Source organism: Lampetra planeri, chromosome 10 (genome assembly GCF_965212315.1).
Source record: "Lampetra planeri chromosome 10, kcLamPlan1.2.h2, whole genome shotgun sequence".
NCBI classification, from domain to species: Eukaryota; Metazoa; Chordata; class Hyperoartia; order Petromyzontiformes; family Petromyzontidae; genus Lampetra; species Lampetra planeri.
In genome coordinates, this window is record NC_136116.1 from 8,628,668 (window position 1) to 8,648,405 (window position 19,738).

A 19,738-nucleotide genomic window follows, 5' to 3' on the forward strand; every position below is an offset into this window, starting at 1 on the left:
GGAAGTGGACAGGGCGGGTGCAAGGAGACCTTTTGTGTTGTGGCCCTGTGGTTGTGGTTGTTGTTTTTTTTGGGCCGGTATCAAAATGATGAAAAAAAAGTGATAGGCTGTATTTACCCTCTCCGGAAATGATGCAGGACGCGTTAAGATGTTCAAAACACCAAATTGGCAGCACCGATTTGCAAAGTCGTCAAGTCTGCATTGACCACACATCATGCTTGTGGTTAAAGCATGCAAGCAAACGTGCTTTGATGTTAATAATAATAATGCTACGAATTTGTGCTTTGAAACTGATTGGCCTACACCAGAGACAGTCTCCGTTCATGGCATTGTCTCTCCGGTGTGAGACCAGAGGCGAACAGCACACAGGTGATGCAAATTTGAAGGCTCGGTGTGAGCAGTCATATCTTTGAGACCCCCTTGGCTAATGCGGACTTGATGCCTTGCGACCGGTGTCTTTTTTGACACCTGCACATCTTAACACCTCCTGTATATTTACCTATTCTCATCGCGTGCAGTTTTCTGTTGGTGTTAAACTAAAACACGTGCCCGCAGTCGTTAGCGAAACTTATCGCAATTGACCGCTTCTGACCCGACCATGACGACCGAGTGATGTTTGAAACGATGATGGGCAACCTCCCCACACTCCCTACAACAGCTTCACATTCCGCACTGACCAGCGTGGTGAAGTATGGTCAAACGGGTGTCATGACCGACACGTTCGGTTGTGGATCGACAGCGATTGTAACGTTGGTGTCGTTTTTTTACATTTTAAATTCCGGCCAGCCGAGTTCGATTCCCGGCCGGGGCGAGGTGGCTTACGAAGCGGTTGTGGGCATCCACGTCGCCACCCTCCTTTATCAACCCGCCGTGGCCAGAGTGGTGGAGTATACTCGAATAACCCCGATCGATGACCCGTTCCGGTGGGGGGAGCGTGGGAGGCGCAAGGGGGTAGCTATCATCCAGCAGTGGATTGATAAAGAACTGTACATATACAAGTTGAGCAGATTAACTTGTCGTCGGTGGCGACTATGACCAAAGTGGAACGCGCGGATTCGAGAACATAGACAGGTCATCAACATCATCATGATAATGCCATCATCATCATCAGTAAATAATTCGTTTGAACTGCTGGTCATAAAATTGCGCACCTCTTCAGTTGGCGGTTGACGTTCCAGGTGGGGAGTGCGACCCTCCTCAAGGGAATGCCCCCCCCCCCGCCCCCACCCCCCACCAGTGATCCGTGGATCAAACAAATCACTGAAGACACCGGCGTAGCGAGAGCAGTGGGTGATGTGCGGACGCTGTCGCGAGAGGTCACAACGCTTGGCGCAGCGGCTCCTTCGCCAACTCCGATGCGTCGTGAACGAATGAGTGAACTGTGGAGGGAAGTCAACGCGGGGCTCGGGCAGACACGTGGTCAGGGCCAGAAGGAACGCTTTGGTCAGTCGCGACAACGGAGCGGTAGCCGGGGAATGGAACGTCGCGTCGTACGAGTCGGCGTTTTTCCAACCCACCGAGGAGATGGATCGATGGAATCAGCTCACGGGCGCGTGCTGGGTGGATTATCACATCGCAGAATCGTGGGAAGCACCGGTGGCGGCGATGGCCGGGGGGGGGGGGGGGCCTTCATCCAGCAGTGGATTGACCATGGATGATGATGGCAGCTTTGATGATAATGAACCCTCCATCACTTCATGGTGAGTTGAAAGATCAGTCGAGGCCTTGGGGGAGGGGGTGTGTGTGGGGGGTGGGGGGTCGTGGAGGTGTGGGGGGGGGGGGGTTTCTCAGCGCCACTCCGCCATGTGCGGTACGAGGCCCCCGCGGGGGGTCCGGGTGAAAGGGGAGGGGGGGTGGAGGGGGGGTCATTGAGCTGAGACGCGGGGGGGGGTGGGGGGGCGGGGGGGTGCTGGGCGTGACGAATCGGGCCGCGGCTCGAGTCTTACACGACCGCACGTAGTGAAGGGATAGACACGCAGGGATATAATGCGATATATCTTATACCGCACTTTATTAAAGCAGGAGAAAAAAAACAAGTTTTGCTGGAATGTAGGAGCTTTCGTGACTGCAGGAATTATTCTTTGGTTCTTTTCGGTTAAGTCACGTCTAAAAATAAAATAATAAATTAAAATAAAATAACATATTGCGACGTTTCAATCTCTGTGTTGTATTACATTACATTTCGATATTTTACTAGGTTATTTAATTTTCGTGTGCCTGCCTCCTAATTTTCAGGCTTGCGTGCCCGTGCCGCGTTGTCAGCTTGCTCCTCTCTCTGTGTGCCGTTGTGATGTCTGTCTGCTTGTATGTCTGTCTATAGTTTTTTTCTAGTTAGATTTTTGTTGCTATTTCTTTTATGCCTGATGATGATTGCTTGTGTTGCAATCGAAACGTCGCAATATGTTATTTTATTTTAATTTATTATTTTATTTTTAGACGTGACTTAACCGAAAAGAACCAAAGAATAAGTTTTGCTGGCTGGCTGGCTGGCTGGAGAGAGGGAGGGAATACAGACGGACGGGCAGTGGGTCACGTCTAAAAAAAACATGCAGACTCCTCGTATTCATGAAACGAGGAATACATATCTAAGTTAATGGATACATCGACAGATGCATAGATAGATAAATGCATACATGATTGGAACAGTTAAACAGACACCTCATGAGATAGTCACGCGTGCACACGCAAGAATAATACTGTGTATGTATACTGAAGGAATCCAATGAGCTATGAGGATCGCTTTTCACAGAAGCCCAGTAGGGGCGGGTCAAACCACTGGTGTGCGAGTGTCCTCCGCTCGGGTCGCCGGGGTCATGGGGGGCTCTGCGGGGGGTCGTGGGGGTTCTTTGACCATCGTTAGTCCTGACCAGGGCTCATTGTTCTCGTGGACACGTGAGGAATAAGAATGAGACGAGCGGGCGCACGCCTTCGCACGGGTGCTTCGGAGGCAAAGGGATTGGAGGACCACGCAGAGACTGGTGAAGAAACTCCCGCTACCCGCGTGTTCTACAAGGTAGCCAAGAGTTGCCGGTGAAGCAAGTGGGGTTCGTGAACCCGCCCGTGTGGCCTTTGTGAGTGTGACACCCTTTAAATGCCGTCATTGGGTCTCTCCGGATACTCTTGAACAATTGACTTGATACTCAAGGAAGGTGTCACGATGAAAATAAAAAAAATATTGTAATCATCTCCATCATCACAATCACGATTAATCATGATCGTCATCAGCCAATGATCGGATGGCTTCTTAAGGCCCTCTCGAAACCATTGCCACCTCTCACGCTGTCGCAATGTAATAACACATCTCCGCATTTTTTTTTAAAATCTGCCTATAAATTATTTGCGATGATGGCGTGCAGGACAGAAACATGGCCATTTAACAGCGAGACAGCAACAAGAGCGCTCTCGCTGTGCAGATTGGAAGCGCGGAAAGCTGCACGCTTGGCATTGCACAAAGAGAGAGAATTAGGAACAACGCATATACCACAGAAGCACTGGCACGCTACATACCTCATATTGCCTGGTAAGAGCTACTATTAAACTATCAACTACATGTGTTGTTTTATTTACCAGGTAAGGCCCAGTGAACTACTACAAATGATATTTCAACAAAGTGGCTTATCATGTGGAATTTTATAGCAGTCGAATAATTTAAACGGGAGAAAAATCCACGCGACCACGGGAAGAACACGCACACTCCGAATATATAACAGGCGTCAGGGTTGGAATCGAACCCACGACCTCCTGTATACCAGGCGAGGTAGTCAACATCTCACCACCGTGGCGAGAAACGAGTGGGCTTGGGTAGGAGACGTCGCCTACAGGGATCATTGTAGCCAGTGGTAGAGACTACCCATGGAATGGCAGACACTGGAGGGGGAAAAAAACATCCCGTGTGGCGGTCTATCGCAGAGATGAAGCAATATCAGCAGCCCGTGTGCAGGCACCAGTTGGGTCTTTGCATCGCGAGAGCCATGCCAGATGGCAACGATAGGAAGAGACCTTCATCCAGCAGCGGATAGATCATAGCTGCTGCTGCTGCTGCTGCCGCAGCTGATAACGTTGATTATAATAAACCGGGTATGTATATATTAAAAAAGCCCTAAGTGCTGCCATTATGACTCGTGTCCCACAGAGGATCTTTGATCTCCACTGCTCCTTCCTCTTGTAAAACCCCAAATCGCCGAGGTTATGGCCAAAACGAGGCCGCGCGAAGCGATGGGGTCGGCGATATGCAGACGGCTCTTGCGGAGGCACTTGGGGCCGTTCTCAAAGCTCTCTCCGCAGCTGTTACGAAGCCACGGCGAGCATGCGATGGCTCGTAGAGATAGCGCCGGGGCTCTTTACTGCAGCCAAGAGAGAGAGAGAGCATTGCGGTCCGGCACCAGCTCCTAATAATGTGACCCATTAGGCCGAGCGCGAGTCCAAACAAGGTATGCGCGGTGAGCAAGACGAATGAGATCTGGAGCAATGAAACGCAGACGGGCAGATGGGGGGGGGGGGGAAATGTTCCTCTGCACTTCCGTGACAATTTAAACGATGTGTTGCGTAACCGTGGTGACGATGACGAATGCAGGCCCTGCCTTTGCAATAATCATCATCATGGTCAAAGTCGCCATTGCTCATTGTCATCATCTCCATCATCATTCATCACCATCATCGTCGTCAACAATGGCAGCAGCATCAATGGCATCATCGCCGTCATCGTTGCATTCAGTTAAAGTCGTGTGGGAGCTGGTTGAGACGAAACGCAAGGCGCTCTCCCGCACCTCCGATTAGCGCTGTTCACTACGTACGGTGCGAAAGAAGTTCACCATAGTCCACATCTTTATCAATTAAGGGATCGATCGATTAGAATCGATTAGAATCGATCGATTCCCATTATATTCGATCGATTTTCATCCTCACACAAACGTGCAGGATTCGTTTGATTATAAATTCCGATACCTTGTGTTGTACACAGTACGTAACGGATTCACGTGAACCCCGCTGACACTTAAGAGGGCCGCGATTCTTCACTCGAATCGCAACCCAGAATCATGAGAGCGTATCGGCTCGCTGAGCGATCCAGTGGATCCTCATGCCTCCTCCTCCCTCCTCCTCCTCTTCCCCTTCCCTGCATCCTTCCCCCTTTCCAGAACCGCCCCCTAGAGTACGACGAATCGGGGCGATCGCCCCAGGCCCCGCGCTTTGCCGGGGGGGGCGCATTTCGATGTCACAGCGTCAGATGTAATATTTCCGGTTTAGTTTAAATACGTTGGAGGGGACCCCGCGCAGTGTGCATGTGTGTTCAACTTCTTTCGCACCGTACGTAGGCAACTGTGCAAATCGGAGTTGCAGTGGGATTTGCCCCGCTCCCTTTTGACGGCCCGGTCCGTTTCAGATTCGGTCGCAGGTCGTCCCCACGTGTTGTTTTTTGTCTTACCAACTTAGCTGTGGTTTGTTAACCGCAGTTTTGCATACGTGTCTCGAGAGCAGTGGCGTAACGTGGTTGGCATGGGCCTCTGGTGCAAGGAATGAAACGGAGCCCTTCCGCTGTCCAACGTGTACCCCCCTATTCATAAGCCTGGAGCCTGGGTCCATCCTGCCCGTGGCCTCCAGTGCAGTTGCACCGCCTGCACACTCATTAACTAAGCCAATGCTACAAACCGTCATCTGGAATACGCTAAAGTCCTTACGTCACATCGAGAAAGGAGCTGTATACAAAATTGCTCATCCACACCCCACGATGGGCTCTGTGCCTACTCAAGCCTTTGCGACTGGAGGGAATCATCTTCTTGGTTCTTTCGGTAAAGTCACGTAGAATGGAAATAATAAAATAATAAAAATAAAACATAATAAAATAATTCTCACGACGTTTCGGCCACAACGCAAGCAGCCGTCCTCAGGTGGAGAACAGGTCTGTCGAGAAGACAGAGTTTGAATGACACACCCCAGGCTTGGAGCGACTATTTAAGCTAGGATGGATACCGAAAGAACCAAGAAGATGAATCCCTACAGTCACGAAAGCTTTAAATCGAGACTGGAGGGAAATTGAAGCCTTCGTCTGTCGAGTGCTGCTGTGTTCACACAGCGCAAGTAGACCTACCGAAAGCCTTCCACCGTCAGTTGTGGCCTGCAATAAAAAAAAAACACGCGGCTGGCTTCGTCGCCCCGCGTGCACAACCCCTGCGCCACTACTCTCCAAAGACAAAGACCACCCGTGTAGCCTTAACAGACTTGTAGGGACAAGTGCTGTTCGCCAGTTGCACCTATGAAAGCCGGCACCGCACGCGAGGGGGTGGATGGCCAACACCACGCCCGGCAGCCTTTGTCTCCCCAGTGGCGATGTTTACACACCGCACCAGGTACTCATTTGAGGCTGAGTCGACCTAGGGGAGGCCCGGGACCGGTTCAGATAACCGTCACTGGTCGTCGGGGTTTGTAGCGCGGCGCGCTCACCGCTCCAACGACCGCCAGCATCACATCACACACACGAGCACACATTCAACGAACGCACGAGGGTTAATTTCCAGCAAGTACCGGCTAAGAGGTAATTAATCGCATGCACGTGCGGATCAATGAACACACCTACGCACCTGGCCGCTCTCGCCGCCGTGGCACCATAACAGCCCGGCAGGGGAGTAGCCAATTAAACGCGCTCCTAATTGAATAACGCCAACAAAGTTCCGGGGCAAACAAGCATTGATGTGGGAACATTGCCTTTTAAAGATGCTGCGTTGATAAAAAAAAACATGCACACATATATATAAAATAACACCGCTAATATGAACATTAGTTTTGTAGCCAGAACCACTCCTGACCCTAACGGTATTCATATTCTTAGGTTTTTTCGGTAAAGTCACGTAGGTAAAAAATAAAAATTCATAAAAGTAAAATAAAAATAAAATAAAAATAACGACGTTTCGGAGGCAACACAAGCTTCCGTCTTCAGGTGGGACCGTCACAGCACGATAGCTGTATCAAGTGACGGTCCCACCTGAAGACGGATGCTTGTGTTGCCTCCGAAACGTCGTGATTTTTATTTAATTTTTATTTTACTTTTATTAATTTTATTTTTTTACCTACGTGACTTTACCGAAAAAACCTAAGAATATGAATCATTGCAGTCACGAAAGCTTCAAATCTAGAACTAACGGTATTCCGCTACTTTTTTTCCCCGTAACCGGTTACATCGTTGCCCCATGCACCCGCCTGCTACACGGGGCCAGCAGCGCTGTCGGAATCTCACAGCAGAGTGCGTCCGCGCGGTGTTGACACGGTGCACTTATTGAAGGCGGACCGGGATCAAAATCATTGATATTAAGAGTCGGCCTATCAGAGCACCACTGCTGCTGTCAATCAGTCGGCCAAGTTTGCTCGCAGTTCATCAGCAGAGCGCATCGAGGCTGCGTGCGCTCTTGCCACGTTGTTGGGTGTCGCTTGAAACGTCAGCGAACTTAATAATGGGGAGCGTCAACATGGGAACAATGTGCCAAAAGGAGAAGATCTTTTGAAGTGTGTGTATGCTACCGACTTGGACGTGCGCGTTATGGTCAACGTGGAAGTTGACAGAAGTAGATGGAACCAAAGCTGAAGAGTGGCCGAAGAAGCTTGGGGGGGGGGGGGGGGGGGAGAGAGAGGGGCACGATTGAAATTGCACTCGCAGACGTAAAGAAGAACGCATCGATTTTTAAACCGACGACGAAACCACGAATCATCTCACGCCTCGTATTCACGACGTATGAGTGTGACGACTTACACAAGGTTTGTAAGCAATTGCGCAGATATATTTGGGGGGGGGGGGGGTGGGAGGGAGTGGGTAGAGGACATCGCGGGGGGCCGTGAGACGAGGTCAGGTGAAATCGGTCAGAAGATGAACTCGGCTACGGAATGAGAGCGCTGCTTCTCGGATCGATTTCACCCCCCCCACCACCACCACCACCACATCTCACCGGAGAGGAGCCGGTATGGAGGGTCGCGTGGATGTCACGCGGCACCTTCACATTCATCCTCGTTATCGCGTTAAACCCCGCGCAGGATGACTCTAGATGTTGAGCCCTCCGTTCACAACTGGTTATATGTGATCGCCGGATTTCTGGTATTTATAAAAGTCAATTCGAGTCATCCCAGAGTGAATTCCCACCAGGGTTTCATCGTGAGCGTGTCCGGGCTTAATTGTTTAATTTTTACTGACAAGCTCTCCTGGAATATTTATCAAAACAGCTTCTCTCTCCCTCTGTGTGTGTGTGTGTGTGGCTCACAATTGTCTTGACATTGTTATGGCCTGGTTGAAATTAGCATGTTATGTTGTGATGAGCCAAGTATAAATGCATATTCTGTATATAAACAAATACAAAATATCCCACGTAGCTTACGCAGTCCGTTGGGGCAAGTGCCGTTAGCGAACATCTATTAAGGCTGCCGTGGTACACGAGGAGGTAGTGTTGCCAGGATCAAGCCCGACCACCTTTGTCTCCCCAGTGATGCAATTTACACACCGCAAAACGTATTAATTAATAAGGCTGAGTCGAGAGAGAAGAGGCATCGGGCAAGTTCAGAATAAACTTCCCAATGTTAGCCTCGGCCGGGAATCGAACTTAGGTTGTTTGGTGGTTGACAAAAGGAGTGTGACGCCCGTGGAGATGGAGCGAGGAATTCAGCTCGTGTGATGGAGCTCGATGGATTATCGCATTGCCAGACCGTGAGCGACGGTGACGGCGTGGTTAGGGCTTCATCCAGCAGCGGATTGATCATGAACTAATGATGATGAACTACAGCAGGTGGGCCAAAACATGAATCTCAGTGATGACCGAAGCTCGAAAACTTGCAGGAGCCAGCGGTGCGCTCACGCTCGCGCACAGACCAGCGAGCTGCAACGTCGGCACATCATAATTTCGCTAATAAATATCCCCGGCTCGGTGTTTTTTTTTATGGGCGAACTTATATCAGTAAATCTGAAATCAATGCAAACCCAGTTTCACGGCGAAGCCACCAACTTCCCCACATCTGTCGAACCCCGCACACAGAGAGCGCCGCCACCCCCCCCGCACCCCCTAACTCACACGGCGAGTAGGCGCGAGAGAGAAAATAATGGCCATCGCCCAAATTAACGACAGCGGCTGCGCGCCATAAAGCGTCGTAAGGGATGTCTGTTCGCTGGGGCCGAAACTTTTCATAAGTCAGCCTGTCGCAGGGTTAATGGCTCTGATTCATTTTCATCATCGGACTGTCGATGACGCTGATCAGTTTTGTGCAGTGCCGATGATGGATGGGAGAGGATGGTGGTGGGAGAGGATGGGGGTGGTGGTGGTGTCCGTGGTGGGAGGGAGGGGGAGGTGAGGGTCGAGCGAGGGGGACAGAGGAGGAAGAATTATTTTCTTCGGTTGATCAGTGACCAGGAATGGACCACCACGTGTGGGTGACAAAGTGAATACATTCAGTATCGGAGAGTCTCGTGAATGCGTGCATCTTACTGAGCACGGTTGGCGACGTACGGCGCGAAAGAAGTTCTACGTACATGCGTGCGGCAGTTTTTTTTTATATTAATTCATGCGAATATTTTGGAGGTTTGCCGGATGGCTCAGAGGTCGCGGCGATGAGCGCCACGCTGGCCGAGATGCTGGCTTCTATTCGCAGTTTCAGCCACCTGTGACTACTGTGCACGCTGGCTTGTCTGACTAAGCTCCCGGAAGCCCATTCGAACCGAGCAAATACGGACAAGAACCGGCGCGTAAACGAAAAGCGAACGCCCTGCCCAACGACTTCCAGTTCTGACTCGCAACGCACCACCGCGTATCGGTGGGAGAAGCTCAAACCCTCACCGAGGACTCGCGACACAAGAGGAGGAGGAGGAGGTGGTGGTGATGCAGAACCCCCCAAGAGCCTCGCCTAAACCATTTTGAGTCTCTCGAAACCTCCAAGCGCGACCCCGTGGAACGAACGCTGGCGAGCACGAGCGGACGCGAACGAGCGCCTACAACAGGGAAAACTATTTAAGAGCCCACACAAGGAAACCCCCAACACCGGCTTCTATCTGGCCAGAAAAGCCTGGGACCCACGACTCGACCGCATGCGGACATCGCACCCGCGCCGCGTCCATCTCACGCACGAGTGGAAATTTTGATTTAAAAAGATAGTCGTCAACTGTGACTGTCACTACGTCCTCATGAGCTGCCCAACAGGATTGCTCAACGGAAGGGAAGAATTCATTATTATTTATTTTTATTATGTATTTTTAAATTAGTAAGTTATTTTATGAATTATTTATACCTACGTGACTTTACCGAAAAAACCTAAGAGTATGAATCATTGCAGTGACGAAAGCTTCAAATCTAGAAGGAAGGGAAGAACTTCACACCACAGCCTCCACAGACGCCGCGTCAGTCGTCTCAATAAACTGGACCCTAAACACCTCGTTTGCTTTTTGACTTGTGCGTTCAGTCACACGGCGGAAGAGAAACCAGTCTCCTTCCACTGCAATTCATTTTCAGTTTACGTCTTCCTATTGCATTCTGGGGGACACTGCCTTAAAGCTCGCTCGAACGTGCGGCGATTCCTCATATCCGCTCTCTAACAGCTCCGAGCGAGTGGTTGTCGTCCACATTCCTGGGCAACAACCAAGCCCAGTTCTCCCGCGGAGGAGTGGGACTGGCTCACGGAAGCACACGGGCAGATGGTCCAGAAAATTGGTCCTAAAGTCGTGAGATGAACCACGAGGCCCAACCTACACCTCTCGACCTCAATAGGTCAGCGCAATAATGACGCTGCTGCTGCTGCTGCTGTTCATTGCCATGATGTTGATGATGCCAATGACCACCGAGTGCCATCGTTGCTCCTCCTGCTGCTGATGATGATGACAATGACGACAACGGCTCCATGGAACACCCGTGCCCTCGTGCTTGAGAGGGCACACACTCATAGGTTTCCCACCTTCCCAGTGTGTATTCTTCCCAGGATCGTCATCCATTTCAGGTAGCCATCCAGTGAAGTTCCCAAGACTTTCCGATACATCAGGGCCGTCTATAAGGAGGACGGGACCTGGGGAAAATCCCACTGTGTGGGCCCCCCGACACCTTCAAACTAAACCAGAAGTATTACATCTGGCACCGTGACATCGAATCGCGGCATCCCCCCCCCCCCCAAGCGCGTGGCCCGGGGCGGTCGCACCGATTCGCCGTACCCCGAGGGACGGATCTGATTTGATCATCACCCGGTCTTTGTCGATCGCGTAGCGACACACCGCTACAAGACACAATTTGCCATTCGCGTGTAGTCCCCCCCCCCACCTCCCTCTCGCCTCTTCTGCCGTTGTGAGATATCTCCGTGATATGTTACGGGGCTATTTTTTGTTTGTTCTGTTTTGAAACTCAGAGGTTGCAACCCCAGCGCAAGACTCGCGTGAGTTGCGCTCCAAATGAAGCAGCTCGCAGGGCGTCCCTGCTGAGACGCCGCCACGCAACGGAGCCGTGAGCGTCGCGCGTTAACGGGGGGGGGCGGGGGGGGACACGCGGCGAAGCCTTAATTGGGCCGGCGAGTCCACGGCGGCGATCTCGTGGCAGGAGCTGCCAGGCCAGGGGGAGGCGGTGAAGAAGAGGAAGAAGGTAGACTCTGTCTTCTCGACAGACCTGTTCTTCACCTGAGGACGGCTGCTTGCGTTGTGGTCGTGAGAATTATTTTATGATGTTGAGTTTTTATTATTTTATTATTTCCATTCTACGTGACTTTACCGATAGAACCAAGAAGAAGGTAGAGGAGGTTTGTACAGTATGTATTCTTTGGTTCTTTTCGGTTAAGTCACGTCTAAAAATAAAATAATAAATCAAAATAAAACAACACATTACGACGTTTCGATTGCAACACAAGCAATCATCATCAGGCATAAAAGAAAATAGCAACAAAAATCTAACTAGAAAACTATAGACCGACATACAAGCAGACAGACATCACAACGGCACACATAGAGAGGAGTATACAGGCACACGAAAATTAAATAACCTAGTAAAATATTGAAATGTGATGTAATACAACACAGAGAGTCGGTTAACACACAATTAACGCATGGCCTGGTTGACTACGTGTTTCAAAATTTGCTAAGTTAGAATTTTAAGTGTGAGCAACAAATATCTAACTAGAAAACTATAGACAGACATACAAGCAGACAGACATCACAACGGCACACAGAGAGAGGACACAAATCGGCTGTGTGAGCAACAAACATCTAACTAGAAAACTATAGACAGACATACAAGCAGACAGACATCACAACGGCACACAGAGAGAGGACACAAATCGGCTGTGTGAGCAACAAACATCTAACTAGAGAACTATAGACAGACATACAAGCAGACAGACATCACAACGGCACACAGAGAGAGGACACAAATCGGCACAAAGAGATGGTCGTTTCTGTGACGGTCCCTTAAATATAGAGAGGAGGGGGAGGGGACGGGGGAGGGAGAGGGCGGGTGACTTAACCGAAAAGAACCAAAGAATAATTCCTGCAGTCACGAAAGCTCCCAAATTAAGATTGTACAGTATGTATGTGGAACCTCTTTCGTACCGTGCGTCGCCAACTGCGCTCATCGGATGTGCGAGGTCGGTACAAAGGATGAGGACAGAGGCTTTATGGATGAGGGCAGAATTATTTGCGCATCACCCCCCCCTGCCCCTTCGCTTCGTGGTGGAGTTGTGAGCGAGGTTTTCTCCCACCCGTAAAACGATCTCGACAAAAACGTTCCCCATGCAGGAACCCACGTGAAAACAAATAAAATAAAACTCTTGGGACTCAATCTTGATTTTAAGCTTGCGTGACTGCAGGAATCCATACTCTTTGGTTATTTCGGTAAAGTCACGTAGGTAGAAAATAAAATAAATCACGACGTTTCGATCGCAACACAAGCGGTCGTCCTCAGGCGGAAAAATACAATCCAGCAGTGGAACTGCTGAACCAGCGAGAGAGCTGTTACAACAAGAGGTTATTTATGTGGCGATGGGATTCACTAAGTACTCCTCGGTAAATAAACGGCATTTTTAGTGGGGTAAAAACTAAAAAAACTGTCGCCAATTCCATTGAACAACGGTTCATTGGGTTTTGGTACCTGGCTCGCATCAGCCGCACGGACGCAAAGTGTGAGGAGATCTCTTGTTCTCTCCGTCTCTTCATCTCTCTCTCCTGCTTTCATCCTCATTCCTTATTTAGCACTTATTTCTTTATTTCACGCAGCGAGGAATTTTCCCTGGGCTCTGGGCCGCAGCGGCCGCCGCCGCCGCTTGGCTGATGACTGACGACCTGTCCTGGGTGACCAATCGATGGCGAAGACATGATTACGTCCATCATGGACATAAGTGCCACGGCACGTGCCGGGGACGCGGTAATTAGGTGTCACTCCGCGAGGCGCGGTAACTCCGCGCCACACCGGCAGTCCCCGCATTGAGCCATGGGGTATTGGCGTTCTCTCCTTCTCTTCAACATTCCTCCAACACCTCCACCTACTTCATCTACTCTACCTCCTCTACCACCTCCTCCACCACCTCCTGCACCTCCTCCACCACCTCGACCTCCTCCATTACCTTCACCTCCTCCACCACCTCTGCCACCTCCTCCACCACCTCGACATCCTCCATTACCTCCGCCACCTCCACCACCTCGACCACCTCCATTACCTCCACCTCCTCCACCACCTCCATCTCCACCACCTCCCCTACCTCCACCACCTCCACCTCCTCCACTACCTCCACCACCTCCATTACCTTCACCTCCTCCACCACCTCCTCCACCTCCTCCACCACCTCGACCTCCTCCATTACCTCCTCGACCACCTCCCTCTCCTCCATCATCTCCACCTCCTCCATCTACTCCACCTTCCCTACCACCTCCACCTCCTCCATTACTTCCACCTCCTCCACATTCCTCCTCCACCTCCATCTATTCCACCTCCTCCATCACCTCGACCTCAACCACCTCCACCTCCTCCATTACTTCCACCTCCTCCACATTCCTCCACCACCTCCATCTACTCCACCTCCTCCATCACCTCGACCTCCACCACCTCCACCTCCTCAATTACCTCCACCACCTCCACCATTACCTCCACTTCCTTCATTACCTCCACCTCCTCCACCTCCTCCAGCTCCTCCACCTCCTCCACCACCTCCATCTCCTCCATTACCTCCTCCACCACCTCCACCACCTCCGTTACCTCCACCACATCCACCACCCCCATCTCCTTCACCTGCTCATCCACCACCTCCATCTTCTCCACCATCTCTTCCACCACCAACCTCCTGCCGGTGGCCAGTGATCAGACGGCGAGCGCACGGCGACATTCGTGGTGGGGATTTCATTTGAGTCGATTTCGTTTCGGTTTAACAGCGACGGCCGTCACTTTTAGTGTTGTGCAATTGGGGCCCAGTATTCATGGAGCTCGTGCACGGGACACGGGGGAAGAGCGTCCTCCTGCTTTGCGCCACGGCAACGGTGACAGCGATGCAGGTAAAGCCGTTGGCTAAACAAAACAACAAAAACAGGGCCCCTGACGTTCGTTTAGCGAGTGGAAAAGTTGAAAACCAAATCTGCGGCCAGTCCCTCGCAACGGGAGGAGGTATGCATACGGAATGATGGCAGGTGCAGAACGATGTGTTTTGGGTTAGTTTGCGTAAATGTATCGTGAACCCACCTCCACCCGACACAGCCAATTAGTCAGGGTTGGCACGTGCAAAACCGACAACATTTACAATTGAGAACGACGTTTCGATGGTGATTACGAGAATCAGCTTAATCAGGCTGTGAAATGTTGTGGGTTTGCTCTACAACACTGGACATCTGTGAAAATGAGCTTCATAGCTCATCAGATTTATCCAGAATAAAGAAAGATTTTGATTCTGACACCGGTGTCACTATTTGGCACGTTTCGTGAACGTGACAAACCTGACTATTTGGCTGTGTCGGGTGGAGGTGAGTTCACGACACATTTACGCGATCTAATGCAAAAAAAAACCTTTATTTTGAATAATATTGGTCGCGAAAGCCTACGGGTTAAATTTATCACATGTGGCTGCATCGATTACAATCCATTCTTATGCTCGGTGTATACATGCGTTGAAATGCACGTTTGATACATTACCATTAATCATCCTGTACATGCAAATCATATGGACATCACAATGCTGATGATACTTTTAGGTTGACGGAGAGAACAAACCTGCAGAAGCGAAAAAATGAAAAACAAAAAAAATAAGAAGCTAATTTTATTTCTATATATAGAAAATAAGACACCAATTCATGAGTTGTATCGCAACACCTGAATCACGGAAATTAATCAAAATATTGCAGGCCCAGAACTGCTTCAGGTATCACTCGCCACTGATGTTGCCTGTAGCTGGGAATGAAACTCAGGGCGCCGTGTTCGCAGAGCAGACAGAATGCCGCGCGCAGCCACGGATGTATGCGCGTTGTTGTCCCGAACAAACATGCACCCATTGCGCTATTGGCGTTATGTCCCGAGACGTAGATTCGTTTCTATTTGGAGCTAGCGAAGTCACCGACTCGGCGATTGTCACTGCATCCGTTGCCTTTTTTGGGTTCACCATTTATGGCCAGATCGTTTCTGAAAAATAAGTTAATAGCTCAGTGGGCTTTACCTGGTAAGATAAAAAAATATATATACTAGTTTTATTTGTATAAACTACTTTTTACGTGATTTGTTTACCCTTGCTATACTTTGCACTCCTATCGTGTTTATGTACCGTTTGTTGTTGTCACGTTCTGACCCGCCCCTCCTGGACATCTTAAAGAAAGAGCTTTACGGCTCATCGGATTCCTCAAGTATTAATGCATATTCTGATTCTGACTTTAAAAGCCACTCCCGACAAAAAAAGCAGTGACTCTTAAATGTGGCAACATTCTCTGGTGGTGGCATTACAATTTAAGGTTTCTCTGGTGACATCTCGCCACTCTTTGAGGCTCCTTTGTCGACTTTCCACTTCATAGAGTTGGAAACGCCGTTTGGAGCTCGCTGTGCTCGAGATAAGCTCCGGGAAAATGCCATAACATACTACTTCTGAATTCACTCGACAGGCAACTTTAACCACACCATGTTTTCCCACCTTTCATATGCCCCCGCTAAGAATTATTTTTGGGCACACGTCAATCAAAGCCGAGTTGCTCATTCTCAGGGCTACAAATGAGCTCATTCTCAGAGCTACACTAAATGTATAACGTGATGCTTATTTGTGTGCAGTCATTGGTGAGCAGGCTAAGACCACCCACTCGCCACACTTGAGAACCCGTCTAATCGGGGGGCACATGGGTTATTTATGCGTCCAATTATCCTGAACCTCTTAGGACTCCCATCATTAAAGAGTCTCATTTAAGGCACACTCGGGCTCGCCTCGAGACCACATGGTAATCAGCCACGATCAATCCACTGCTGGATGAAGGCCTCCCCAAAACCGTCGCCACTTCTCCGCAATCCTGCTTTGTAACAGATCCACCTCGCCACGTGGAGAGATTACAGAACGGCAGACTAAGCCAAAGACACCGACAACAGCATCAACGTAACATTTACATCACACTTTATTTGTTTTACATCGGATTGCTGCCATGGTAAAATAGTTGGCACATCGGACATGCAACCCAGAGGGTCGCCGGTTCGGTTTCCTGGTGCTGCAGTGAAAACACCGGTGAATGTTTCATGGATCCCACCCCCAGCTTCTGTGCATCCAGCAGTATACACGAGGTGCAGGTGGGATAAAGTGTGGGTACGCCCATCTCTTCCATGCCATCTGGATAGCGTAGAATATGAGGCCTCAATTCCCATTAGGGGAACGGGGGTTCGCTCTATGAATCTCCCTCTAGTAATAAACCCTTCCGCCAGCAGTGGAAGGAGCAAGCAATTGCAGGGCTGCACCTTTACCTCTGTGGGTTTTTTTGCGAGGCTGAAAGACCTCGCAATATTTAGAGACACGGGCAGCAGCAGCAGCATGGTGAGGATGCGCGCGGCGTGATCGCTCAGTGTCTCAGAAGAGCTTCCTCGACGCTTCTCGGCAAACGCGAGCAAAATCCGCCGCGATGGATACTGATGGCTCCGATGATCGCTGTAGCAATAAGCCCTAATTAAGGTAATAAGGTGAACGTACGCCCAATTTAGTCATCGCCCGGGTGGACGGTAATGTATGGCGAGGCCAGGCAGGTTGCTCCGAATCATTTTTCCAGGCCCTCCGGAAGGAAACGCGAGAGAAGGAGGTAAAAAAAAATGTGTGTGTTCCCGCGCGGTCGTTAGTGTCAGCTTTGTTTATTGCGCATCGTTATCGGAATAAATGCGTGCGCGGGCACGTTGGCGACTGAGACAGATACGCTGCGCCCTTGTTAGGCCACTTAAATATTTATTGTCGGGTCCGCGAGCGATGGCTCGCAGGGGCCTCGGAGGCTGAGACGCCCCACGGAGCTGGGCAGTCAGGGCCTCTCGGTGGAGCGGCACGGCAAGTTTTTTTTGTTGTTTTTGGGACCCCCCCCCCTCCCGCACCGACCCCCCCCCCCCCCCCCCCCCCCGTGGCGCTTTGCGCGGGTTTCATCTCAACTCGACGCTGCTGGATCGGGACACTGATCTACGGGCTCTGAGCGAAAATTCGCGTCCCCTTTGGCCTGAACATGGGGTCTGGGACACGGCACTCAGTCAAGAGTGATCGGGGCGCTGCTAGAGAGAGAGCGAGCGAGAGAGAGAGAGAGGGGGCTAGAGCGGGGGTGTGAGAGAGAGAGAGAGTGGACCCGTGCAGGTAAAACAGAGAGCGATGTTTGACCAGGTCATTTTCCATGCAGGCTGCCAATTCACCGTTATATCCGAATCAGTGCCATTTATTCAAATCAAAGTCAAGTGCAAACAGGGCGGCTGGGAATATGAACACTCACGACAACAAGTTGACAACACCAATGACAAAAGTCTCAATTCTGCTCCCAAGTGTGCCGCTGGACGGAAGGTGGTGAGTGGGGCATGGGGACGTGATGCCATTGCGCGCCATGACGGGACCTGTCTTGGTAATCCGATTGTGATGTCAGGGCACTCATACGGTGACTTAGTCTGCAGGGGAAGCTAAACTTTGTTATTTATTAAAATAGAGGCTCATGCACCAGAAAACTCATTGTCATAAGTGTTAAAATTACATCTTTGTAAAACCTGATGGGTGACTGGGCGTGTGTGTGGCTCTCCGATGTGTTTTCGCCGTGTACTCAATACCGTCAATCAGTTCACGAAGAAGCTTTTCAGCACGTGGAGCATAACGTGGAACATCGTGCCAATACGCGGTATAACAACCCGAAAACACAGCTATAATTACCCAGTGGAATGCATGCACGCGATCCTCCACTAAACCTGTCCTACTCACGAACAGACGGAATGTTTCCGCATCTTTTGGTATTCTATTGAATTAATGCGTTTGGCTCGCGGGCGAACGAGTTGAGTAGAACAATGTAAGCTCTACGTGTGACAATTCCGAACAATCACGGAGAGCTACTGCCACGGCGCTTCTGTAGAAACAACGGCGCCAATTGCAGCTCGCGGTTCCAGCGGCGGCCGTGTAGGAAAACATCGGTCAAAGTTGCTAAACTCATCCCAATAGAAACAGGACAATGTTGGGTGGAGTAAGTCGAGTTACATACCCTACTTCTTAATGCGTAATGCTTTGCACTCCTAACGTGTTTTTGTATTGTTTGTTGTTGTAGCGTTCTGACCCGCCCCTCCTGGACATCTGTGAAAAAGGGGTTTATAGCTCATCGGATTCCACAAGTATAAATAAATATTATCGGTGCACCGCGAGTGTTATGGTCTTGCGGTCAAACACGTCCCTGGATTCATATTCTTAGGGAACTCTCCACCTCTCCAAAGCTCGCTCCATACCCCCACCAGGTTGGGGGGGGGGCAAACACAACATGGATGGCAGCTCCTAGGCTACACGCGTGGGATGTGTGATGCCACGAACTCGCACGTGGCCTGCGCGATGACGCTACGAAGTGGCACCACATCAGAGGAGCGAGTGCCAACTCTGCAATGGAATCGTGCTTTTCAGATTCGGGACGGCCTCTGCCACCGACTGCAACTATTCACGCGATGTGCGCAGCTTGGTGGGGGGGCAGGGGGGGAACCAGCACGTACACACAGGGTAAAGGTGCACGCCTGAAACTGCTCGCACACGCCATTGCTGGTGGAAGGTGATTTACCGGAGTGAGTTCACGGGAGCCCCTGGCGACCGAACAAAGGCGGTCACTGCATCACGCGCTTTCAGATGCACTTCTGTGGCCGTTTGAAACGCTCTTCTTTCCGACATTAGGAAGCCACTGGAGCTATGCACTTTTATATCTACATTTGCTAACTAAATTTCTTTAGAACCGCTTTTTTGTTTAGTTTGTTGTCCTTCGCCCGCATCTCCGACTCGCACGGTTCGCTATGTATGGTGCAAAAGAAGATTATCATACATATGTAGTGTCATAGAATTGGTCACTTAGCAGTACAGCACTGGTTGATGGCAGGGAAGGGGATCTGCAGTTACAGCAGCCCTGACTGACAGCAGGTCACGTGATAGACCAGAGAGAATGATATAGGGGAAAGGTCACGGAAAGGGCACATCGAGAACCCGCTGGTAGGTTCCAGAAGGAGGCGTGGCTGTGGGCGTGTCCGGGGGCGGAGCCAGGCCACGCTGGCAGTGTTAGAGGGGCCCCGGGAGAGGACCTCGGGGCTGTTGTTTGGAGTGGAATCCCCGTCGCTGCTGT